The sequence below is a fragment of the Oncorhynchus mykiss genome, chromosome 9 (genome assembly GCF_013265735.2).
Source record: "Oncorhynchus mykiss isolate Arlee chromosome 9, USDA_OmykA_1.1, whole genome shotgun sequence".
Classification (NCBI taxonomy): Eukaryota; Metazoa; Chordata; class Actinopteri; order Salmoniformes; family Salmonidae; genus Oncorhynchus; species Oncorhynchus mykiss.
The window spans coordinates 21,748,420-21,775,987 of NC_048573.1; the positions used below are offsets into that span (position 1 = coordinate 21,748,420).

General features: G+C 43.1%; 1 protein-coding gene across 38 annotated transcripts in view; it reads left to right on the top strand.

Moving 5' to 3' along the window:
* Nucleotides 1–27,568, top strand: part of LOC110531736 (receptor-type tyrosine-protein phosphatase delta) — a 595,272-nt gene that overhangs the window by 153,388 nt on the left and 414,316 nt on the right. For all 38 annotated transcript variants that reach the window (XM_036987567.1, XM_021615095.2, XM_036987574.1 and 35 more), the window contains exon 4: nt 14,146–14,169. The gene's annotated coding sequence lies outside the window, so the exon portion shown is untranslated. The remainder of the gene's footprint in view (nt 1–14,145; nt 14,170–27,568) is intronic.

Genomic DNA, 27,568 nt, shown 5'->3' on the forward strand with positions numbered 1-27,568 from the left:
TACTGGAAGAGCTGAACACTATGTGCTTGGTTATTGCATTAGCCTTGTAAAGGTAAATTGCGTAAATCTGAAAATCAAACATGTAATTAACAACTGGCCCAGGATATTACCTAAGCAGTTCATGTACAATGCCCTTGCTAAATACTAATGCATATATACATGACCAGTATGTAACATGGAGCTGTAATTACTCATGAGAATCGGCCTGCTTTCTGGAACAGTCAATGATTAATAATGTATGCTGGTTAACTATGTAACAGACGCCCAATGCGTTATTTAGGAGAGTTACCATCCGATCCAAACTTAAAATAGATTTCACAATGAATATAGCAATTATCTAACCCAACCTACCTTGGAAAACGTACTGTCACCTGCAGAGTCGTTCCCTGGGTATGATTTCATCTGGATGTTGGGTTACACTTATCCAGTATATTTTGACAATGGTGCCATGCTGTCAAAACCACCCACACCCACTGTTAGGGTTGTTGTCATCTTTCAACCAGCAACTGTCTCAAGCACTGGGAAACCAGTTGAGTAGACTCTGTAACCAATCAATGTCTTGAATTAAACAATTAACTCCTGAGGTGTAACTGAGTCCCAGCAGAGAATGACACCCGGGGGACTAAAATTGTTTATCTTAAGGGTGGGAATGCTGAAAAGGACTCAGTATTTCACTGCTCGATTGTGTAATTTGGTTCGGTTGGGTGTGCACTTCATGTGAAATATTCTATCTTGGCAAATTTGATGGGAGAATATTGTATTATTGGTATGTTGTCTCATGGTCTTCACACATTCATGCTTTCCTATTCAGACGAGTAGAAATGAAAGCGAAATCACTGACCTAAACTAATTCATGGTATGTACCACCAAAATATGAAAAAATTAGCTCAGCGAGAATTGCTGATGGGATCAAGGAATTCAACACCCCCCAAGTTTTGAAATCCTTTCTCCCCCCTCCCATTCAATGCACTCTGTAAGCCAACCGTGATCTTTCCCTGAACTGTCATAACTACGGCTCCAGTAACGTTGCAATTACTGAGCAAGCATGTTCAAAAAACACCTCCGCTCCACAACTTCATATTCAATATCACCCATTAAGCATCTTCTCTGACCCCAGTCCAGACCCACGGTGAAAAAGAAAACCCTGTCTTACTTAATATTATCTATCATAAAGCATGTCTGATGTAGTGAGGAAGGAAATTAGAGAGAGAAGGGGTTGGGAGGGAGGGAGGGAGGGAGGGAAAGGGGGAGAGAGGAAGAAGGGAGGGAAAAGGAGGGAGAGAGAGATGGATGGATAGGGAGGGAGGGAAATGGGAGGGAAAGGGGGTGAAGGGGGAGGGAGGGAGAGGGGAGGGAAAGGGAGGGAGAGAGAGATGGATGGATGGGGAGAGAGAGGGAGGGAACAGAAGACAGAGAAAGATAGAGATGGAGGGAGAAAGAAAGAAAGATGGAGAGGAAAAGAAAGAGAGCAGGAGGCAGAAAGAGAGAGGGAGACAGACAGCTTCTCCCCTCTTCCCACAGCCTGTAATAACTTCATGCATGTTTAAGCAGGCATTAGTTAAATACCCAGAGGAGGACCCTGGCTCACAGGCTCAGAGATGACACGGGAGCACAACACCACACCACACAGTGGATAGAGAGGATGTAGCAACACACACAGACGCAAACACACTGACACACACACGCACAGATTCATATTCTCTCTCTCTCTCTCTCTCTCTCTCTCTCTCTCTCTCTCTCTCTCTCTCTCTCTCTCTCTCTCTCTCTCTCTCTCTCTCTCTCTCTCTCTCTCTCTCTCTCTCCCCCCCTCTCTCACACACACAGGCACACATGAATTCTCTCACACACACACACACACACACACACAGAGATGCTCACTTAAGCTGGAATCCTTAATGGTGAAGCTGACATACCCGCTTGCCTTTTTACAACAACAAAGAAATTACTCCAAACAGCAAACATTGTTTTTTCCCCTCGGTCACATTGCACGTGCAATAGAAGAGCACCGTACTGGATGTATTGCAAAAAATAATAATGATCATGCTGCGAGACGCTCCTCAGCTCTTGCAACACAAACAAAACAAGGGTGGTAGGGCAGCCAGTGGCGCTGTTTCCCCCTACTAAGGATCCCATCTTTAAGACACATGCCATTGCAGAAAAGTATACACATTAATCTCTTTCTCAGACACACACACACACACACACACACACACACACACACACACACACACACACACACACACACACACACACACACAGCAGTGAGCACCGAGAATCATCTGCTGTCCTTGGGACAAATGGAGAGGAACACATGGCTTCACTATGATTGAAACCACCTACAAAGGTTTCCACAACGTCTCTCTCCCTCTCTCTTTATCTCTCTCTCTCTCCCTCCCTCGTTGTCTCTCTCTCTCCCCCCTTCCTCTCCCTCCTGTGTGCCGGAGTTCTTCAATGCCATCCGGTCTAAGGGCTCCTGCCAAAGAGGTACATCCCCCTGGAAGGCTCACAGTGCTATGGGAAGTTGGGCAGGCAGGGGGAGGTAGGGAGAGAGGGAGGGAGGGAGAGGGGCAGAAGGGTGGAGCACTCCAATGTGGCTGTCACCAGCATATATTTCAGGAGGCGTCTTGTGCTCTCCAGTGCATCTTGCCCTCCCACCAAACACACACACAATTCACACAGGCAGGCCACACACCACAAACAGAAGGCGCCTTGATAGATTCCAGGTCACGCAATCACTGTACATGTACACGCTGTATTTACACACATATGCATGGATACGTACATGCAAACACATAAACCAGAACCAAACCGGAATACATACATGCAAACAAACACACTGAAACATTCAGGAGCTATCTTAAACTAACAACACACACATGTCACATGCTCAACACTCAAGCCCCGAACACATCCACTCCAGCACGACCTATTTCCCCTTCTCCTCCTCCTCTCTCTGCCTAGCGAGTCATGTTAATGAGATGGTTAACAGATCAAAAGGCACAGAGAGGAATTTTTAATTGCTGGAGAGGTGTTGATTAGTGCCAGGCAGAGAGGCGAGGCAAGGTGCAGTCAGCTTCCATTAAACCATAGCTCTAGGGGCTCTGCTGTGCGTGTGTGTGAGTGTGAGTGTGTGTGTGCCCGCATGTGAGAGAGTGATTTTGAGTGTGAGCATTAAATGCATGTGAGAAAGTGCATGTGTGTGTGTCTGCATCCTTGTGTGTGTGTTTCCTCTGGGAGAGTATTGTTAATGCATAGAAGGCTCTGAATGGTCAGTCCGACTTCTGCAGTGGCCATACAGAATTTAATGCAATGCGGCCTCAGCAGAATTCAGAGCATTCATACTTCTTGCGCTTTATAGAGCTGTCATACGCATGCAATAAATTAGTCTGCACTGCACCACTCATAGTGATTCAGAGCTAATATCTATAGCCATCCAGCTAATTACAAGTAACTGGCTAAACTAAATGAGAATACCTTACCTTACCTTGATGTCGGGGTCCGTTTCCCGGTGCTTAACATAGGAGCTCAGCCAACAGACCATGAAGTAAAAAGGCTCCCCCATTTTCCCACTTGCATCTCCATCCCTAGACCCCCCATCAAAATTTGCCTACATTTAGGCTATTGTTTATATGTGACCCACCACCTGGATTCCGTCCTATGTAGCAACATTCGAAATTGTGTTTTTTACATTGGATAAAAGTACAGACGGAGCTACAAAATAGTATATCATACACTACCTTTGAGGAACAATGGGAAAGTAATTCTGCTTTGAAAGTTGATGAATTTGTAACCTCACTTTTGAGAAAAATACCCTTTTTTCACCTACTGGAGAGCTCTTCTTTGTCTACACCCATTCAGCATTGTTCACACCCTCTTAAGCTTTAGCCCCACCCATCTCTTTAAGGATTCACATGTGAGGCCATGTGCTGAACAGAGTGAGTAGTGTAGTAAAAAAACAAAGATTTCAAGACTAAAAGTGGTAAAAGTAGTAGCCTACAATAAGGAAAAACTCCAGGTAATAACACACTTCATGTAGTCCTTGGCCTATATCCTAACCTGACTTTGGTGAAGGTCATGTGGATATTCACATTACCATCTCTGGTATACACAAACTATATCAAGTGAAATCGAAATGTATTTGTCACATGCACAAGATACAGAAGGTGTAAACGGTACAGTGAAATGGTTACGTGTATATTTGCATAGTAGCAATATCAAAAACAGAAAGTGTCCAGATAAAAATATTGTATAATTATTAGATGACACTTAGCCAGACACACTTCTCTAAATTGATGGGTCATGTGAAAGTAATACTATAACCATCCTAAGCCACATCTATCTAAGTGGATGGGTCACTATTGTCTAGACATATACACATGTTCCTGAAATACTTTAGATGGCCGTAATCACCCCCAGACACACCTGGCTAATTTGATAGTTCATGTAATCAGCTGGAGAAGTGGAGTCTTTTCTTTAGACATGTAGCTAGGTAGCTAGCTAAACAATTAACCGGCATAATCCCATCTCATACTACTACAAATACAAACTATTTGTCAAAGCTGTAGTATGAATCTGCAGGTAGCTAAAGCTAACCAACTATAACTAGCAATGCAAATGGATTTACTACACAGATCATACACGTAGCATTAGCTAGCGAGCAAGCAAGATAACATTCTCCAGCTAACTTGTAATGAAAATAACTTTCTGACAAAATTAGAAATGTATAATATCTGGGCCTCCCGGGTGGCGCAGTGATTAAGGGCGCTGTACTGCAGCGCCAGCTGTGCCACCTTGTCATAACCGGCCGTGACCAGGAGGTCCGTGGGGTGACGCACAGTCAGCCCAGCGTCGTCCGGGTTAGGAAGGGCCTGGCCGGTAGGGATGTCCCTGCCTCATCGCGCACCAGCGACTCCTGTGGCGGGCCGGGCACAGTGCACGCTAACCAAGGTTGCCAGGTGCACGGTGTTTCCTCCAACACATTGGTGTGGCTGGCTTCCGGGTTGGATGCGCGCTGTGTTAAGAAGCAGTGCGGCTTGGTTGTGTATCGGAGGACACATGACTTTCAACCTTCATCTCTCCCGAGCCCGTACAGGAGTTGTAGCGATGAGACAAGATAGTAGCTACTAAAAACAATTGGATACCACAAAATTGAGAAAAAGTATAATATCTGAAAATGTAGCTAGACTTTTACCCATATAAATGGATGAACGTTTTGTTTGTAGCTACATCTTGTTTGGCCAGCGTTGTGTCAAGTCACTCCGGTTCACACGGTGAAGAAAGTAGCCCATCACACGGTGAAGAAAGTAGCCCATCACAACTTTTTCCAACTGATCTGTCTTTAGCGCCTGCTAAATTCAGGGTGGCAATGTTGTTGAGAAAAGTAGGAATTACTTTTGTAGTGCTTTGATGGCTAACGTTATATCTTTCAAAAAAGCCATGGAAGAAAGCATTATCAACACATACTGAGCAGCTCACGTTTAAACAGAAGCATGCTACATGGCAGACCAATCCAAACTCATATCTCGGGATGTCCAGGCCATCCATTATCCATTACATGTTCCAGAAGGCATTTCTGCCCTCCAAAAAACACATTTTGATACAAATAAATAAAAAGGCTTTCAAATGCCTCTCCGGTGGAGTAGTGATGTGCGACATACATAGCTTAGCTTAGCATAGCTACATAGCTACATAGCTTCCTAAAACGGGTCACATATGTGTATTTGACACTATGTTGAGGTAAAAATCGGAGTAAAATGCTTGTATGGATGTCAACCCCAATATATGTTCATGTCATCGTCATCAATCAACTGCATTACAGTTCAAAAAGTACTTTGACTACCACCACCGATTTCTGTATCCTAGTTGTGCTACCAGCTTATACGAATGGAAGTTAGCATTTAGCAGTCAGTTTTTCTTAACCTGAAATCTTCTAAATGTTCTGCAGCGAAAACAGCCCAATATATCCTTATCGGATTTTAGTAACCACATTGTGGGCTTGTTAAAATACAGCAATCATGACGGATTTGACAAATATCCACTTTGTTAGATCATATTTGTTGAATCTGCAGCAATCCATCATCCTTTTATCCCTCACGGTCTGCATTCCATTGACCTCTGTACCGCATCTATCCCCATTACCCCCACAATCTCTTTCCAGGAGTTCAAACTCATTTTTGTGTCTTTTTGTGTCTTTTTCCCTACACAAGGTATCATAAAGATGCTTTTTATTTGTGAACTTCTTCTATTAACCTTTCGTCAAAGTTCTCCATGTTTGATGTCGAGGAAGTTGTCAAAGATGTGAGTTTGTGTTTATGCAGGATGTACCACCCCCACCTACTATCAACCAGCAATGTCGACGCGGGGCTGTAAGGAGCAATAAGGAGCCCTCCGCATTGTTACAACATTTGGGAGGAGCACAGCATCGCCTCCAGAGCTCAAAATGGCCTCCACAAGCCTCCAGAGGCTCCACAATTGCGTCACTCCCTCCGTATGGACAGCAGTTCATGCATAAATGGGCTTTTATACTTCAGCCCATATTTCAAACCCTAAAAGCATCAATGCCAATTCAGTGAGTTTATGAAGAGGAGATCAAGTATAGGAGAAAGTGATTACAGGGCATAACCTCTGGAGCTGATATTGCTTCTACTGAGGCATTACTGTAATGGAGATGACAATGGCTGACGAGTGCAGACACAGGTAGCAAGTACAGTACTGACACACGAGCAGTGATGCTAATTAGTAGCTAGGAGAGTGCTAACATAATAGCAGTGTCGCTAACTAGTAGAAAATACAGTGCTGACACACTAGCAGTGGTGCTAACTAGTAGCTACTACAGTAACACACTAGCAGTGATGCTAACTAGTAGCTGCTACTGTGCTAATTCAAGGGGCCTGTTTTTTCCTCAATAACTAGGGTACGGGTAGGGCTCGGATATCACTTAATTGATCATTAACATTTTGAAGCTGAGCCATTTGCTAGTGCTCTGCTGCATAGTACATATCATGGTGTCATAAGTGCTTCAACCTTTGTCCGAGTCCACCGAAATATTAAGGTTTGTCGGAGTTTAGAGTGATGAAAAGTAGCTAGTTTACACCTAACTGTTCTCTGTCTCGTCATTGAGCAGAACAGCAAGCAGAGGTGTTGCTATGGATTCTCACACAAGCAGAGCCATGCACAGAGTGCATGCAGCAGCGCGAGCGGCACAGGGAGCGAGGGTCAGACAGATGAGCTGCTAAATCAATATTAACGGAGGAAGTTATTTCTGATTTCGGGTTTCGGGCAGGGCCGGGCCTTAAATTTGGCAGAAGCAATCGGGCCTGGGTAGGGTAGGGCCTGAACGTCGTGGGCATGGGTAGGGCTTGGGGCTTAAAATGTATGCCCGTGGAGGGCGCTAATGCAAACTACAGTCAATTATAATTAAATAGTAGACAGATGTACAAGATAGTAGACATATAGTAGACAGTGCTTAACTGCCAACTGCCTTTGTCCCAGCCATGATCTAGGTTCAATATAGTTACACAAAGATCATCACTTAGACTCCTTGCATCAGCAATGTGGACGTATCTGTTCATTAAAGCTCTAATTAAGCACAAGACCTTCTAGTTAGCATTAAGGTAATGCTACACTCTAAGATGCTACTTAACATTCCATCTGCAATCAGTATTTGGCACACACCTCAGCACCCAATGATCTTTCCCTGACTCCCTGACTCTCATTTTGGGCCAACCTTTGGATAAGGTTGAAAAATAAATAAATATCACACAGAGCACCACATCAGTGGCCATTCATCGTGTGTGTCTGTGTGTGTCTAAGGGATACTAGCCTGTGTGTGTGTGTGTGTGTGTGTGTGTGTGTGTGTGTGTGTGTGTCTAAGGGCTGCTTTGCCTGTCCCTCTGTCAGAATTTCCATCTTTTGTTCTAAGAGCTGTTCCCCTGCCTCTCACACACACAGATGGCAGAGGGGTCGGAGCACTTTAATGAATTTTCAAAGGGGCAGCATTGGCAATATTAAAAGGAGCGGCTAACCTTCAGCTCAGCTGACACTGGAGTCAGAGGCATGTCATTGTGCATTCACACACATACGCACACACTTACCAAGAATGACAGATTTTTTAGCAGACAGACAGACACACACACATATTTTGTCTGAAAAATTATAACAGAAAAACACAACGGCAACAAAAAACTATACTAAAAAACTCAGTGCTAATTATCCCTGTTAAAGCAGAGGTGTGGACTCGAGTCACATAACTTGAGACTGGACTTGATATAAAATAAAATAACTTGAGGCTTGACTTGGACCTGGAGCCTCAAGACATGGGACTAGACTTTGTCATGAGACTTGAGACCGATGACTACAGGTTCTGTAAACGTTTTGTCACTCATTTTGTGGCACAGAATATCCGTGGATTACTCTCCATGCAGCCCGGAGACAGTATCGCACTTGCAAAAGCACACTTGGCCCTCTGATTGGATCAGCAAACTATCAATCAACACAGGTCGGGTGAGCTAGCGCAGTGACAAGGTTTGAGGGGGGTTGCGAGTGTGAAACTGAATGGGGAAAGTATATTCTTCATAAATATTTGAATAGGCTACATTTAGCCTACCATTTCTATTTTATATTTATACCTTATACCAAACCCTTATACTTTTATGTTTATTCGATCTGGTCACTAACATAGTCCTATGGCACAGCACCACCTTCTTGTTTCAAAAACATATCATCTGTGCTTCAGAACCAAAATATTGGATGTCTTGACTGTCGACCAATGCCCGTCATTAGCATTGGCAAGCAATGGCGGGTGTACATATTCAGGTTAGTGACCAGTAAGCTTACTTCACAAGGTCACCAGCATTGGGGCATCAAGGAACACTTACTAGCATAGGCCTACTGGTCTTTTAGTATGCCAAAATTGCTTGAAATTGATTGATTAATTTACTTATTAAGCTTGAGTGGAATTTGTTGTTAAAATGAATTATTGCATAATCAAAATGTGTTGTAGATACAATTTTGAAAAGGGGTGTCACGTAGACTCAATAAATAGAAAAAGACTTGACTTGACTTATTCTTAGAATTCAGAACTTGGACTTGACTCGAGACTTGACATGCTCTACTTGGGACTCGACTTGAGACTAGACCTTGTGACTTGGTTGTGTTTCAAATAATAGTGACTTGGCCCCACCTCTGGATTAGAGTGACAGCCAATGAGTGCTCCGCTCCTGGGTCAAAGGCCATTTTTAATGATGAGCGCATATGGCTGCCACCTTACTGGCAAACGAGGGAGCACGGTGTGGTGTAGTGCTTCTGTTCATCCATCTGCCCCATGGTAATGACTCCACCTGGCCTCGGCTGTGCCTCCACACAGGTAGCACAGAAAAACACGAATAAAAGCAATATGCTTGTTTGAATCCTGCACTACATTGTTTGCTTGTTTGACCTAATTATCTATTGGTTGTGATGACAATGAGTTCGGAAAAAGACCTTGGAGTTGATAGGGTTTGGTGGCGTGCTTATAGTGTTTATTACAAGTTTATAGGGGTGTTATGACAGTCTGACTGAGTGACAAGGTAATGCATTTCAATATCGAGGCTCGTTTGGTGTGTGTGTCTTTTATGAATAGTATCTGTATAGATAATGTAGGTCCTTATGCCACATCTTGTTCAGTAAGGCCTAAGCTTTTTGACCCTTTCCACAATACTTCAAGAAGGCACTTTAGGGTCCTTAAGCATCTGGGCAAGGCCTTGATGGTGCCAACCGCCAACCCATCACACAGATGCCCGCGGGAATGCCCCCTACTGAAACACATCATCTGAACGGGCAGGCCTGCCCGGCGCAGCCAGAGGCGTCAGGGCTCCAGCCTGTCTCTTTCCCTTTGTTTCCTTGAGCAAGAGGCTCTTTATTGTCCTCCTTTTTCCGAACTCTGGGTCATACTTCACTGAGGAGCCAGAGGCCTCTGATATCTCCCTTCTGATCCCTGATCAAGCAAGAAAAAGAAAGCTGCATTTTTTTAAAGACCTCAAAGTAGTTTTTATTGCCCTGTACAAGGGAATGCCGACAGAATGGCCCCTGGAAGACAAAGCAGACCATGTAAGGTTTTTTTTCGACTTCGGCTTTCATGTTTGTATTTGTTTATGCACCATCTGCTCCAGAAGAGGTGGGAATAGATGTCTCAATCAACAGTACTTTTAATATTCAGGGGATTTGCAGTACTTCAACTCAATTTGATTAGATTACATACATTTGGACAATTATTGAGTTTGTTTTGGGTGGGGTTGCGATAATCAGATCAATGACAATCATGTTCAGTTTATTGGTTGTAGCTTGACGTTTATTATAACTCATGTATCCAGATATAGGCTGTTCAAGGATTTTATAGAACAGTGTTGAACCTGTGCACCTGCAACCCCGAGTCAGCTGCTGAGAGAACTCCACATCTGCTTCAGTGTCCGTACGTATGCATGGCTGATATACTGTCATGCCTCAGTAGCCACTAAACTGGACCAAGATGATCTGACAACAGCTGATTGAGTTTGAGTTATCTGCTCTTGTGCGTCATGCATTAAATACTTCACTCTGAAGTCAAAAAGTTGACAAAATGTTCTCAAAAGAGCCAGACAACTTCCGCTAAACTCTATTGGCTCCATCGTCGGTTTATGTAAATTCTCAAAGCTCAAGTCTGTCTGAGCCCGGACCAGCTGTAGCTTCTAACACTTCCTTAACGTCCCTCATCAGAGAGTGTTTACATGGCGTCTGTGAAAGGGGCCCAGATAGTTGCAGTGGCAGCGACGAAAGGAAGGCAGCAGTACAGTAAACCGTTTCTGGCTCTCCTCTTCTCTCTACTCTCTCGGATAGGCATTTTAACAGCAAGCTGGAGCTAGGCCAGCAAGCCATTTCAGGCCATTATGTAGAGCTGTAAAAAACAGCTGTTCCCATTCCACTCTGTTGAATAGGTTAAATAGTGACACGGTGGAAACAGCGGCCTTTTCGTCATGGTGTAATTGAACAACATGAGGTGCCGGCGGTCGGTGTAGTAGTGGCTTGGCAAGGCTGTCCGTTGTGTTCATTGCGTTTTGTTTCCAATAGCAACCACTCATGCCACAGCAGCCCACCCTCTTTTGGAGTGATGAAGCCTGAGTGAGAGAGAATTGGTCCCAACAATTGAACCAAAAGCTTGACCCACTGATGAACTGAAATCAGTCAATGGGTTTAAGAGGAGCACACCGACAGAGGCTAGGTGGAAACGAGTTGGCTATTGAATGCACTCATGTCCAGTGAGGTTAACACAGATTTAAGTGGAAAAACACCAACACATTATACCTCAGTCCCAAACGCTGCCTGTGATGTGCTCAGTTACAAAACACTGTGTGTGTCCACTTGTAATACTCACCGGATTGACCGCCACATACATCTCTAAATCCCTGTTGTCAACAGAGAAACGGCAACATAGGGATATAGTTCTCGGATTTCCTGCCATGTCAAAAGTTTTCATATCTTATAGAGGTTCCACACAGCATGACTAAGACTCCGAAAGCAGCTTATCTGCTTGAAACAGGGGGAAAAGTATCATCCTCTCTTTGTTTTTCCTTATTCACATTGTGGGTTTAAGGAGACTCACAAGAGCCTCTGTCATCCTCATGCATTTCTTTTTACCAATCCCCCACTGGCCTAATCCACTTAGAGTTGGCCTGTGCTAGCTTTACTCGAGTTTATTGGTGAGGTCATATATTTCTAATCAATGCATCTCAATTCATTGCAAGAACAAAACTCACTATTAAAACCCAAAATGTGTTTGATGGAGAGAAAGTGTTGATATATATTTTTTTAAATAAATGATTGCGAAACTGCCTTTCCTGTCTGTTTGGTAATTTAGTAATTGTACGTGACATTACTTGCTTATCCTGTTTTCTGTCATTCTCGAACGCTACAAAGTTAAGTTGTACCACATTTCAAAGGGCACTATTGATCTGTTACTGTATGTGTTGCACAAAATTCCCAATACAGCCCGTTATCTTCCCCCCATTGTCTCTGACTGTCTCTCTTTCTCCCAATACAGCCCGTTATCTTTCCCCCATTGTCTCTGACTGTCTCTCTTTCTCCCAATACTGCCCGTTATCTTTCCCCCATTGTCTCTGATTGTCTCTCTTTCTCCCAATACAGCCCATTATCTTCCCCCCATTGTCTCTGACTGTCTCTCTTTCTCCCAATACAGCCCGTTATCTTCCCCCCATTGTCTCTGACTGTCTCTCTTTCTCCCAATACAGCCCGTTATCTTCCCCCCATTGTCTCTGATTGTCTCTCTTTCTCCCAATACAGCCCGTTATCTTCCCCCAATTGTCTCTGATTGTCTCTCTTTCTCCCAATACAGCCCGTTATCTTCCCCCCATTGTCTCTGACTGTCTCTCTTTCTCCCAATACAGCCCGTTATCTTCCCCCCATTGTCTCTGACTGTCTCTCTTTCTCCCAATACAGCCTGTTATCTTTCCCCCATTGTCTCTGACTGTCTCTCTTTCTCCCAATACAGCCCGTTATCTTTCCCCCATTGTCTCTGACTGTCTCTCTTTCTCCCAATACAGCCCGTTATCTTTCCCCCATTGTCTCTGACTGTCTATCTTTCTCCCAGTACAGCCCGTTATCTTTCCGCCATTGTCTCTGACTGTTTCTCTTTCTCCCAATACAGCCCGTTATCTTTCCCCCATTGTCTCTGACTGTTTCTCTTTCTCCCAATACAGCCCGTTATCTTTCCCCCATTGTCTCTTAGGAAGTGTCTCTCTTTCTCTCCCAATGCAGACATCCATGTCATTAAAACCTCAGGGGTTTCTTTTAGCTCTTGAAATCTGACATCCGCCCTCCCATCCTCCCACGTGTCCAATTTTACCGAACGTGGTCCCTGAAGGTCTCCAGCCACAGTCCCTTGTTTAGCAATAAAAGCAACTGACAGTGTCAGTGTGTGTTTGAAGCAAACAGTATATTAATGAATACCTAAGCACAAGGAGTTTGAGTCCTAATTTCCCCCCTTAGCCTAAAAATAAGCAATTCCTCTGTGACTAGGCCAACTTGGCATTGTATTCACATTCTCCCAGCACAGTTGATCCCAGGAGATTGTATACACCAAAATGCAAATAGATGCGAGGAGAAAAACATAATCTGTGATAAATCAAATTACTTGAAAATGATGCTTAGCAATACAGTATGTCTCTGTGAGCTCTCCAAGCAATGCTTACCCGCGGAACAGCTTCTGAATGAACGTTTCGTGTGAGCTGAAGAAGTCGTCAGCTCCCTCTCCGTGTCTTTGTTTTATTGTAACATTTACAACCAAAGCAAATCTGTTCTTGGGAGCAGTAAACCCGTAGAGGGAACAGTTTCTGATGTAAATATAGTGAGGTAATGGAAATGTATTTCTCAGACTTGTCAGGGAGGGTTGTCGAGGCGAGCACCTGCTCGCGTAACTCCCCTTTTCATAAATCTTAGCCAAAATGAATGTCAGGGAAAACAGCAATGAAACTGAAGATGTGGCTAAATCCGACTATTTTATCTTGCCGGGCTTCTGCGGTGGGAAGACCTTAAGGCCTTCATAAAGCAGAACTAAGAGACAGAGATGCCGTCGTATTATAACTCCGGCGCCCCAGACATCAGCTGTCGAAATAACAAGCGCTTGGTTATATAAGGAAAGGTCGTAGCACAAAGGGTTAGAGATATCTGAGGCCCTCTAAATTACTTCAAAGACATACCAGTGGAAGAAGGTGGTGTGTGTGCGTGCATGTGTGTGTGTGTGTGTGCAATGGTGTTGAGGTGAACACTTGGTCGTAATGGATGACTGCTGCCCACTTTTGTCTTTATTATTGGTCTCCTTCCCTTGGAATCCGAGGAAACACTGACAAATATTAATGCCAGTTGTGCAAACTTTGGATCCTCGGGGGAGAAAGGTCCGGCGTTTCATGTCAGTCGTTTAATAAATTACAGACCCCTCTTGACAGCGACTATTCTTAACCTCCAGTCTGCACCAACGTATGGGACATTTTTCAGGAGCCGGTGACAGCTTTAGCCTGCGTTGAAGTTTACTCTGCTGTACATTGTAATTTGCTGACGTTTCTTATTTTTTCTCCCTTCCTCCTTCTCTCTCTGTCTTTCCCCACCTACCGCTTTCAGATGTGACCATCCGTTCCACAATAGGTAAGTCTCATTTTGTTCTTTTCCCAACCTAACTACTCCTCAACAGTGACACGTTTTCAGTGGCAACTCATTGTGTATCCAATCTGAATGATTAAGTAAAGGAGGGAGTAGGGGAGTGGTGGGGTAGATGCTGCTGTTTACTCAGGAAGGTGTGCAATGCTACGCCATCCCCCCCTTCGTTTTCCCACGTGTAAGAGCGCCAAAACACAAGCTAGCTATTTCTGGCAACCGGGTTATGCTCTCAGCGGCTTAAATTGTATTCAAATGAGAGTCAAATGAGCCAGATTGTTCAAAGAGGATCCGGCAGTGTTGACTTAAACAGGGAGCCCAGGTATCCAAAGACATAAACTATAGTAAGGGGCCACTGGTGATGAATGTTTCCCCTGCCACAGCTCCCTTCACCATTTCTATCACACACCTCTGTGGTATGACAGGAAGGCACCATCACCATGGTGATGGCATCTCTATGAGGACAAGGAACTATTGAAATATTGGACAAAAAAATATCTAATATTCTAATGCAGTTCATGGCCACTGCGTATCTCAAGGAAGTGGGTGCATCACACTTAAAGTGGCCTTTTTAAAGGATATTAACAAATAACAAAGGAGACCGTGTCATGCCCTTGTTGTATCATAAGGAGCGATGCACCACAAATATTTCAATTACTTTCAAGGACAAATGTGACCGACCGGTTCAAATCGGTCTTATGTAGCAAAATTTGAAATTGTATTTTTTACTTTGGATGAAAGTAGAGACTCAGAGCTACAAAATGGTATATCATACACTACAGTTAAGGAACAATGGGAAAGTCATTCTGCTTTGAAAGTTGATAAACATCTAAACTCACTTTTAAAAAATGGCCTTTGAATGTTTTGGTAAACCAACTGTAGAGCCCTTCTTTGTCTACACCTATTCAGCATTGTTCACACCCTCTTAAGCTTTAGCCCCACCCATCTCCCATTGAAATATTGGACAAAAATATATATTTATTCTAATGCAGTTCATGCCCACTGAGTATCTCAAGGAAGTGGGTGCATCACACTTAAAGTGGCCTTTTTAAAAGATATTAACAAATAACAAAGGAGACCGTTTTCATGCCCTTGTCATATCGAGCGTTCTGTACTAACAGCAGTTAAGCACCCAAGCTAACCTTCTAGCTACTTCCAGACACAAATGAGAGAACAGCTCACTAAACATTACTCGCCCTAGCGTAGCTGGTTAGGCTGTTATGTTATCCAGAGCGTTAGTGACTGCAACTGTGCTGTCAGATTGTCCGTAAATTCAGAGAGTTTCGCTCTCGGAGCCAATGAGTAGGGTTGATCCAAACGTTCTGACCTCACAACGGCAGTCAAGCACTGAAGCTAACTGGCTAACATTGGCTAGCTTGCTAGCTATTTCCAGACACAAATTTGAGAACACCCCACTCTGACCATTTTACTCGCCCTAGCAGAGCTGGCTAGACTGCTTTTATGTTATCCAGAACGTTGGTGAATGTAACTGTGCTGTTGGCAACATTTTAATTAAGCTTTTTTGACGTTTACTGACACCGGCCATATTCAACAGGTGTTGAGCGTTCGTAAATTCAGCAGTTATTCTGCGCTCTGGCACACTCAGACGAGAGAAGATGGCCAGATTGAATTTACGAACACACCCGAAATGGTTACTTGCATAGTGGAGGCTTTTTTTAAGACATGTAGCTAACTAGCTAAAGAATAAACCATAATTCTAACTCCTGACATTACTACCCTGCATGAATCTGCAGGTAGCTAAGCAACCAGATTCAATGTTAGCTAGCTAACATTAGGCTATAACTAGCCAAGCAAATGGCTCTAAGATACGAATAATAAGATGATACAGGTGTTTTCTCCATCTCCTTAGCTATCATACTTAAATTCCACTGAATTCAAAACTCGGTCCTTGAGAAAGTGGAGAACAACACTTATGCAGTTTTACTACGCAATACATTAAAAAAAGTGGATCACCTACACATACTGATCAGCTCAAGTTGACAGAAGCGTGCTATATGGCAGACCAATCCAAACTCATCTCTCGGCATGTCCAGCCCACTCATTATCTCAGCAAATCATGGCTAGAGGGAAGGTTGCTTCCTTACCTATACAGTAGTGTAACCTTTAAATATGGAGCAAAGAAAATAAGCTAAGACACGACAGTGCAGTAAACTCTGGTTCCTTTTCCAGTTGTTCCAGTGTTGAATGAACAGCCTATTGAATGAACAGTATAGGTGCACTCACTCAGCCTGGTTCCTCGGTGCATACAGCCCTAAAACAGTATTGGAGCCTGCACCAGTCCGGAAGGGGTCAGATACATGATTGAATCCCCCATAGCAGGACCCCAAAAATGGGCAGCGTGAGCGGTCAACTCAATGATAATGTATAGAGGGGAAAATCAATGATCTCGTTCGCAAGGTAGGAGGGAGGAAGTGGTCAGGGGAGCAACATTGGACAGTCGCTATACTCCCATAGCATGCTAACCTATTGTTAGCTTAGCCTCCTTGAATAGTGCATGTTAAATGCTCTCTTCAAGTTAGCATTCCTGATTGAGCTTTAATATAATGATGCATTAGAGCAGGAGGGAAGTCACCTTGTGGTGTAATTGAAAACACAGTCCCACTCTGCCTGCCACTCGCAACCAGTCGGAGCATTTGTGGGAGAGGTTCTGGTCCGGCTCTCGTGCTTTGAGAGGCAGACAGCAGTGAACGACTGATTGACTGCTTGGAGGAGAAAACCCCTGGCAAGTTGGGAATTTTAATTACCCGCGGGAGGCCAACAGATGGACATTTACCGAGAACCTTGCTGGTCGACTTAGAATGTGTCAAACATCTGTGTCAAACATCAAACATCAACCACCAGGCATCTGTGGGGGTTGTGTTCCCAGGTTCACGTCCACTATGGCAGAAAGAGAGTACTCTTTGGTGGACTAAGCACGATTGAAACCAAATGGTCTTTATTTATGCCGTTTACCATGATTCAAGGTTAGAATCACAAATACGTACTGCTCATTATTACGGATACATGTTTTGGACACGTTTGCCACATTGACAAAATAATATATAATGCACTAATTGATTGAAAATAAATAGTCATCTGAATAATTAAATTGTTTACTATGAATAACATTATGTAGTAATGTTGTTTGGGCACATTTACTGAGTACCTGTAAATATGTGCCTGAATCTTATTAACCTTTTCAGACCTCTTTTAACTCTGATCATTCATTGACTTAAGTACCTTCCAGTCTCTTCTCAGGAGCAATGTAATATTCTTTCTGCTCATGTAGAAAAAGTAATTTTTCATTGGAAGGTCTGTCATTTTGACAAAAAAAATACATCTCGGGTTTAATCTCACAAGTCTTGCCATTATTTATCTCCTATCATTTCATTTGACAGTCATCCGTCATTACTGTTTTTGCCCATATGGGAAGTTTGATAGAGATGTCAGAGTTTGGGTATGTCCTTGAGCAGATAGTTCCTGATACATATTTGCCAATGAATCATACACTGCAGGTGTTTCTCCAGGATTTACATCATCATGGCAGCTTACCATCTCGTTTCATTGACACCTCTTTTATTTCCACCATCTTGGGTCTTCCTCCCAACACGATATAGCAAGTCAAGAGCATGCTTCGTTCTTTCCCTAATTCTTGAAGCTCCATCCTTTGAATGTGCTTCGAAATGTCCGGGATTCAAAGGCCTACTCCTTTTTCATAAGCACTTCTAATAGAAGCTAAAGGCAGGAATGACAATTGGGTTCATTATGCTCGCCGAGGAACAAGGGCTCCAAGCAGTCGGAGAGTGAGAGCAACTGAGCGACAGTGAGAGTACAGAGAGTTCATCTTTGTTCGCTCCGCAGTGAGTAAAAATAACACCTTCAGTTCTTTAGAAAAGCTGGGCGCCAGTTATTATTGTATTATGCCATGCATGCCTTTCATTCAGGTAGAAGTTGTGCCATGCTTGATCAGTGTTTCAGTGAGTGGTGGCAAAGGAAGTGATTGTCGGCTGGATAAGCAAACACCATTACATTGTTAAATTCTATAAATAGGTGACAGGCTCCATGTAAAGTGCATCAGGATGCTGTTTGTACCCCAACTTTCCCGTGAAAGGCCAATCATAACCGCTTAATGTTCAAATTGATGTGACATCACACTAGTACTGTAGGTGCTACAAAGACAACTGCCAGGGAGACAACTGACATTAGATTATCTACGAATACATTGTAAAAATCATCATTCTATATCTAATTTGACCTGATTACCAAATCTCATCACTGCTAATACATTAAACTGTAATGCTTGAATTGTCCCATCATGTTCATATAGGTACCTTTATACGACTTATCGGTTGTAATATCTAAAAAAAAATACACTAAGAATAACTAAGGGATTTTGTAGTACAAGCAGATACCCATAGACTTCCAGTTATTGTGCTAACGCTAGTTTGCATTGGCTTGCGAACCTACCTTTAACTTCCTTCACAATGGACATAGAGACATAAAAATGGTATCCACCAGTTCATCTGACTCTGGGGAAGTAGATAATTGCCAAAATCCCGATATATCCCTTTAAAAGAGGCTTCATAAGATTCAGGAAAATAGGCATTCGTCATGTTACAGCTTAGTTACATTTTAGGAAAGGTACCAGAAAAGGTATTTGTTCCATGTGTCATTACAGTCAACTCATGAGTGCCAGAACTGAGCCAGCAGGTACGCTATGGCATTAAATATTATTATGACACGAAGCGTCTCGACATTTGCCAGTTTATTAGGAGTGGTGGGATACACACACACACACACACACACACACACACACACACACATACACACACACACACACACACACACACACACACACACACACACACACACACACACACACACACACACACACACACACACACACACACACACACACACAGTCTCACACATACACGTGTACCCGCAAGTGTGGCTGCTGTTTGTAACAGATGGCTCGTCTTTAACTTTATAGGAGACAACGATGTCACTGGCAAACGCGATAAGTTGTCTCAGTGCCTGGGGAGAGCAACATCCATCAGTAGCTAACAGCATATGGTAAAGGCACATTAAGGTCTCCCTCTCTCTTTCTCCATCTCTCTCTTTCTCCATGACTGTATCTGGTCCTGCATCCGGGCCTCAGATCCACACTTCACAAGAGAGAGAAGGGGTAGCACCAAGCATTCCAAGCTTTGGCCCTTTGGTCCCCTTACCCTGTTCAATTTGTTTTAGCCAATGGGGAAACTTTTACAGAACACACTGAACTGAGCAAAATTATTTTTTTTGGACACAGTAGAAAGAACAAAGGCCTTCTGGTTTGTTGCAATGTCACAACCAGATTACGAAACCACATTGGCATGCATTGGCATGTGTCAACGGAGTCTTAGCTTCACACCTCCCCTTGAGGACATTCTTTATGGCATCACCGATAGGGAAGTATGCCGGTGTTGTTTACCATCATCCATTATGCATTTGACTCCATAGTGTGCAACCTGGTTGATTCTTCTCATACCCAAAGCATGAAATTGAACTCGCTCCCACCCCAAACAGGGAACCTCTACCACTCTTGTTCACCCTACGTCAGCATTCAAAGGCCTGACACACTGCGATATAGGGCTGTGCTGTGTTAACCCCTAGGGCACTCCCCACTCAGCACCGTAGCTGACTTCCCTGACATAGACTACATTAACTCCCAATTTAGACTTGTTCTTTTTAAATATGCCCGTAAGGAGCTATTTTAATCACCCCGTTGCGTTTAATGTTCCCTTCATCCACTCCTCGCCACTTGTGTCGACATGTCGTCTAGTCCACCCTCTGACTTGTCTTTTATGCTACAGTGTGTTTAATCATTTCACTTTTATTCATGCCATGTAAAGAACCGTGCCCTTTTTAACTCTGAAATTGCTCCCTTTCCGATATGTCACAGCAAGGGTTCCCTAGCTCTCTCGTTCCCCAGCCCTCTCTGTATTGTTAGTCCAGAGTTTTGAATTAGTCCAGTTAATTATCTGCTCTTTGAAAGTATGATTTCTTTGTGCCTGTATGGTTCCGCCATTAAACCAAACAGTGATGATCAAAGAACTGACACATACAAAAATCAGTTGTCCAAAAGGCTGTGGCATTATATAACGAGTACCACGCCAAGGAGTGTTGTTGACGTGCTAGAGTAGAATCAGAAATGTTTAAGCATTCTTTTGATATCTTGCCATTAATATGTCATGCAGAACCATGAAGGAACAAGACACATGATATAGAGACACCAGTCACATTTCATCCATGATTACTGACCAATAGTCATCTCTGGATTACTGACCAATCGTCATCTCTGAGTACAATAGCTGAATGACTACAGACACCAGACAGACGTTTTCACTCCTAATAATGTAAGCATGGCCTCGTCTTTGGCATGTCTTTTAGACACATGAATACAAACCAACATTTTGCTGGCAGGACTTTGGAGGTTGACGAATGTTGGACGGAATCCGCCCCTCGCTCCCTGAAGGTCAAATGTCCGAGGTTATTCTGTGACCTATCCATCTGCCGTTCTGGCTCTGATTCTGGCACATGGGCTGGATGTTCTTTTAGTCAGGTGGAATATTTCATGTGTGGCCAAGCAGAGACATCCTGGTTTCAATGATACTCCAGTCTTTTCACCTGTAGGTGTAACTTCCATTCCCAGCTTGGTCGATGCTTGGTCAAAGCCCGATGTCGGCCTAATCAACCTGGATTAGTTTAGAAAACCTGTGGTTCCTTTGTTTGTTGTTGTTGTTTTGTTTTTGGGGGAGATGCAGATGTTTTTTTTATTTTTTTTTGACTATCATTGCTTTTGAAACATAGATTGAGACTATATTGAGTAGTCTCTCGAAGCAACGTTACATGTTTATGGATTTGAATTGCTCTAAGGGAAAGCTTATATGGAGAGTGCTTTAGTCACATACTCCACAGCTGTGAAATGCTACTCTCATGTTGTTCTCTGGTAGTTGCTTTTTCCGCAAGGCCACTATTTACTGTCTTCCTGCCTCCCAGATTGAGATCTGAAACCAAAGAAAACATTTCCCATGTCGTCCAGGCCTGTTTTTATTCACATTTTCAATGCGAATCCCCGAATCTTTGTTCAAAGTGACACTTTCAGTGCAGTGACAAATGAACAATCCAGCACCTGATACTGTAAATCCTCTACCAGGAGCGTTCTCAAAACTGTGAAATACTTATTTTAATCAAGAACCTCTAAGCATCCAAACTCCTATTTTTTTTATTTGAATGAGGCATTTATATTCGCTACATCCACAGCCATACATGCTCTAGCCCCATGGGTTCTGGTATGGATTTTAAAAGAGCTATGTATTTACTCTACAGAGCTATCTGTACACAGAAAGCCTCTATGGAAGAGTGGCTCTCTCCACGCACTCTCTCTTGACGTACTAACACCAAAATAGAATCCTTCTGCCATAATTGGTCCGCTGTGGCCTGCCACACATCGAACCAGGTCTGTGCTGAATAAGACGATCCAGGTTTTATGGCAAAGAGTCCTTTTAGTCCCCTGGCTACTGATTAAGACTATTGGAAGATGTTCGTACTGTAGGGCATTTTTTCCACTCGTTACCCTGACATTCTTTCGGGTCAAGTAAAAAAATCAGTAGAGTGATTTGGTTTTTGCTCCAGGCTGGTACAAACTGAACCGGAGGGCGTCTAGTAGCGTACCCTTCACATTGTAGGTTGAGCACAAGCACAACATGCAGTGGGGTTGTCAATCAGACCCGTAGCACACAAGAACAATAATTTTTCCTCTCTTTCAATTTAGGTCATTGATTCCCCTTTTAACTTTGTTAGTAGTGTGTCCATATATGTATGTTAAAAGGACAACCTTGTCCCACACTCAGAGGCTTAAGGGCCATTGAAACAGAGGGGGTATGTGCTGCCTGAAATACAAATATGCTGTACTATATACAGTTCATTTTTTACAAATAATTAATTAAAATATTTTACATTTGGCCTTCAGTTCCCCCTAAAAAAAGGTAGGCGCATGTCGCCTTTGGAAAAGCAGTACTTATTGTTGTAATGTGAGCATTATCAGTGTTTTTATTACACTGTGAACATTATTGCTCCAGAATTTATTTCATAAATATTAAGTGCAAATGCGAGGCCATCTGTTAGCATCATTACAAAGAACAGTGTGTTTGGAGGATAATGTGCGATTGCTCCCATTAAGCAAAGTTGACATCTCTTTATTTACCTACGGTCCTCTGCCTTTCCCCACTCTCTTGCTGCTGAAATGTATCTGGGGCCGGTAATCGCTTCACTCGGAGGACGGGAGAGAAAGAAAAGCGAGATTTGCAGGAATAACAATCTAACTAACACTGCACAACCTCAAGACACTGAATAATCTTTGACGCATGCCATACTCCTCTCTCTAGGTTTTTGCCCTGAACCGTTCCTATTTTTACTCGTGTTTTTTGTCTGGTTAGCACACAGTGGAATAGTGTATCTGGTTTCGAGTTGTGGTTTTATATCATTGTGGTTTGGGTATGATGTCATACATCTGATTGTGTTATAGTAGTGACAGATTGGTCTTGGTTATGTCATGCATCTGATTGTGTTATAGTAGTGACAGATTGTTCTTGGTTATGTCATGCATCTGATTGTGTTATAGTAGTGACAGATTGGTCTTGGTTCTGTTATAGTAGTGACAGATTGGTCTTGGTTATGTCATGCATCTGATTGTGTTATAGTAGTGACAGATTGTTCTTGGTTATGTCATGCATCTGATTGTGTTATAGTAGTGACAGATTGGTCTTGGTTATGTCATGCATCTGATTCTGTTATCGTAGTGACAGATTGGTCTTGGTTATGTCATGCATCTGATTGTGTTATAGTAGTGACAGATTGTTCTTGGTTATGTCATGCATCTGATTGTGTTATAGTAGTGACAGATTGTTCTTGGTTATGTCATGCATCTGATTGTGTTATAGTAGTGACAGATTGTTCTTGGTTATGTCATGCATCTGATTGTGTTATAGTAGTGACAGATTGGTCTTGGTTCTGTTATAGTAGTGACAGATTGGTCTTGGTTATGTCATGCATCTGATTGTGTTATCGTAGTGACAGATTGGTCTTGGTTCTGTTATCGTAGTGACAGATTGGGATTGGTTATGTCATGCATCTGATTGTGTTATAGTAGTGACAGATTGTTCTTGGTTATGTCATGCATCTGATTGTGTTATCATAGTGACAGATTGGTCTTGGTTATGTCATGCATCTGATTGTGTTATAGTAGTGACAGATTGGTCTTGGTTCTGTTATAGTAGTGACAGATTGGTCTTGGTTATGACATACATATTGGTAACCGTAATGACATTGTTCTGGGGTGAAATACTAGGTTGTGGTATGCATGATTGAAAACTAGTCATTGAAATGATTTGTCATCCAAGAGGATACTGAAACCCTTCTACAGTAACTACACTCAACTAAAACAGCTGTAGTCAGAGGATGCTTAAAGAAGGTCACAATTTCAACTCATCCGAGGCACAATCTTTTTGTGTGTTAACACCTAATGAAATTGACTACTACATGCGTTCGGTAGTTTTATACCGTCGTGGTACCCGCTCTAGTAAAAGACTAAATTCCATTCCAACGGTACTAGGGAGCGATTGTCTCCCGTGACAGTTGGTGTCATCAGTGACTGAACCGTTTTAATTACGCCGTTGGAACAGGTAATTTACAAGGCAACCGTCCAGGGAGGCCGAAAAAGAGTTGGGTGAATTATGCTGATATTAACATAATCCACTCTTGTAAATTGGAATGGCAATATTACTAAGGGTGCATTGCATTCATTCAGTGCCTCTAATTCCTCTCACATAGCTAGTGCTTAGGCCCTAATGAGAAATAAGAAGGCACTTTGCAAGGCGCGGTTCCCACTGTAGCCGAGGAGAGATGATCTCCTTGCACTCTAAAATGAATGGCACTTTTGTTATTAAAACCAAAGGGGATTTAAAGACACATCCTAGGTGTCTGGAAAGAGAGAGTGGATTGGAGTGGAGAATGTAATACTATGATGTTTTGAGTAGGTGCTCAGGGTTAGTTGAAAGGAAAAAGCATGAAACTCTTGTTGAGGTTAGCTGAGCTTTAACATCAAGATGTTTGACTGTTTTAAGTGAATAATCTACTGTCAAAACACTTCTTCGATAGCAAGCAAGGAAATGCATCTGAATCAGAGTGTGTACGAACATTGGATGCTTGGTACGCTAGTTCCCCTTCACTGATGGACCCAGTCATGTCAATATTTGTCTAAACCCTCATATTCATCATTGATTTCTGACAGTTTATGGATTTATATTTGACTGCAATGGCATTTGGAAAGCGGACTGAACCGTACAGCATGATATGTCTGAAAGTATTCATTATTTGATCAATCTCTCTCACCATTGCAGTATAAGAATGTTCACAAAATATAAACACGTGTGGTTTATGAGAATCTGTGCTTGTGCTTGTGCTTGTGTTCAACATACAGTGAACCTGTCCATCATGTTGCTTTCTCTCAGCGAGACACAGCCAAATAGTTAATATCCAGAATAAATTGGCAATGAAATGAATTAAAAATGATTATTCATTAAACACATGCATAATATGACAGTCAATACCCTATCGATCAACGATGAATTTTAATTTACCCATAATGACACTGTATTAAGGGAGCTGATTGATTGTTTTTACACATGGGAGGACACAGTTATGACACACACACACACACACACACACACTCATGTATGCACACACTCCGCCACACACAGTCATGTGCCACAATGTTATTATCTCATTCTCCACAGTCTCATTTTTCTCAAAAAGCCCCAGGGTGTGTGTGTGTGTGTGTGTGTGTGTGACAGGGACAGTCAAGGCTGAGCTCACACAAGCCCTTGCAGCACGCGTCACTGCCAGGGTAGACCTGCTACGTCTTAGAGTTGAGCGATAGAGAGAGAGAGAGCGAGAGAGACCGCCACTGGCAAACTGGAGGGGGGTGGGGGTATTGGAGCAGGCCAGACCCCTCCTTTCCCGAATTGCTAATTGCTAATTGCCCTGATTGGAGGAGAATGTTGTGATTCAATTAATTTTCATTCTCTTTTTCATTCAGGATGCTTGGCACAACCACCACTACCGCACACAAAGACACACTCTGACACGTTTTTTTATGTTATAGATTTTGACGTGTGAGAAATGCAAATGAAGACACTGCGTATGTCATATGGCATCTTGCACTTGCTCCTCGGGAATCAGGAGTGAGTTAACCTTGCTCACGTGCTTCCTTAGAAGTTTGAACACCCGGTCCTGTTGGGTTTGACACCGTCAAAGGGATTGATATGCTTTGACGGTTTCCCTTTTATATACCCCGACTAAGACGTTAATCACACGTGTTTCGCCGACCGAACATGCTGTCATATGAGTTCGCATAACTCACTGCTCACTCAACACACTGACCCATCATAAATTGTATATGTCCTTTGAACAAGACTCCCTAGTCACTTTGCATTTGATTCCGGCAGCCATCATTGCTTTCATTGAGTTGCTTTTTCGGCATCTAGGGCCCGAGCAGAGTCGACAGACTTGTGGGTGGTAGGTGTCTGTCCCAAACGCCCTCTCTCTCCTCCTCCGCGTACTCTACGAGGCCCCCTTTCTTATTTACGCGCAGCGGCATCAGAGGCAAAGAGGAGTGGCGCCTGATGACTGGACTCGATTAACAGTGACACCACGGACACGAACCAACTGTTAACCAAGAAGAGCCCATTTCTAACCCCTTCCACCACCGTCAAAGTCAAAAGCAGCAATGGGAGCCAATTTCATGTCCAGAAATCCATTTATCCTTGCATTATCTCTCACAGCATCTCTCCGCTTATAAATTACCATCTAATATACACCCTCTGTGAAGCTTAACATTAAACATGTTGTGGAGCGGGTTTGAGAGTTCCTAAGGACTTAACATGGTCCACACACACCCGCACTGTCGTGAAGAGGGCACGTCAGCACTGGCATGGGCCCTCGGATCCTCAAAAAGTTCTACAGCTGCACCATCGAGAGCATCTTGACTGGCTGTATTACCGCTTGGTATGGAAAATGCACCGCCCTTGACGGCAAAGCGCTACAGACGGTGGTGCGGACAGCCCAGTACATCACTGGGGCCGAGCTCCCTGCCATCCAGGACCTCTATATCAGGCGGTGTCAGAGGAAGGCCTGAAAATTGGCAAAGACTCCAACCAACCAAGCCATAGACTGTTCATTCTGCTACCGTCTGGCAAACGGTGCCGTAACATTGGCTCTTGGACCAACAGGCTCTGAGACAGCTTCTACCCCCATGCCATAAGCCTGCTAAATAGTCAACTATCTGCACTGACCCTATGCACCCTCGCTATATATGCACACACTCATACACACTACATTGACACTACACACACACATACAGTAATACACACATGTATACCAACACACACACACACACACACACACACACACACACACACACACACACACACACACACACACACACACACACACACACACACACACACACACACACACACACACACACACACACACACACTCAGAATTTATTTATTTATTATTTATTTATTATTATCTATCCTGATGCCTAGTCACTTTACCCTGCCTTCATATACATATCTACCTCAAATATCTTATTATTATCTATCCTGATGCCTAGTCACTTTACCCTGCCTTTATGTACATATCTACCTCAAATATCTTATTATTATCTATCCTGATGCCTAGTCACTTTACCCTGCCTTTATGTACATATCTACCTCAAATATCTTATTACTGTATTATTTCTCCTGATGCCTAGTCACTTTACCCTGCCTTCATGTACATATCTACCTCAAACATCGTATTATTATCTATCCTGATGCCTAGTCACTTTACCCTGCCTTTATGTACATATCTACCTCAAACATCTTATTATTATCTATCCTGATGCCTAGTCACTTTACCCTGCCATCATGTACATATCTACCTCAAATATCTTATTATTATCTATCCTGATGCCTAGTCACTTTACTCTGCCTTCATGTACATATCTACCTCAAATACCTCATACCCCTGCACATTGATCTGGTACTGGTACTCCCTGTATATAGCTCCACATTGATCTGGTACTGGTACTCCCTGTATATAGCTCCACATTGATCTGGTACTGGTACTCCCTGTATATAGCTCCACATTGATCTGGTACTGGTACTCCCTGTATATAGCTCCACATTGATCTGGTACTGGTACTCGCTGTATATAGCTCCACATTGATCTGGTACTGGTACTCCCTGTATATAGCTCCACATTGACCTGGTACTGGTACTCCCTGTATATAGCTCCACAT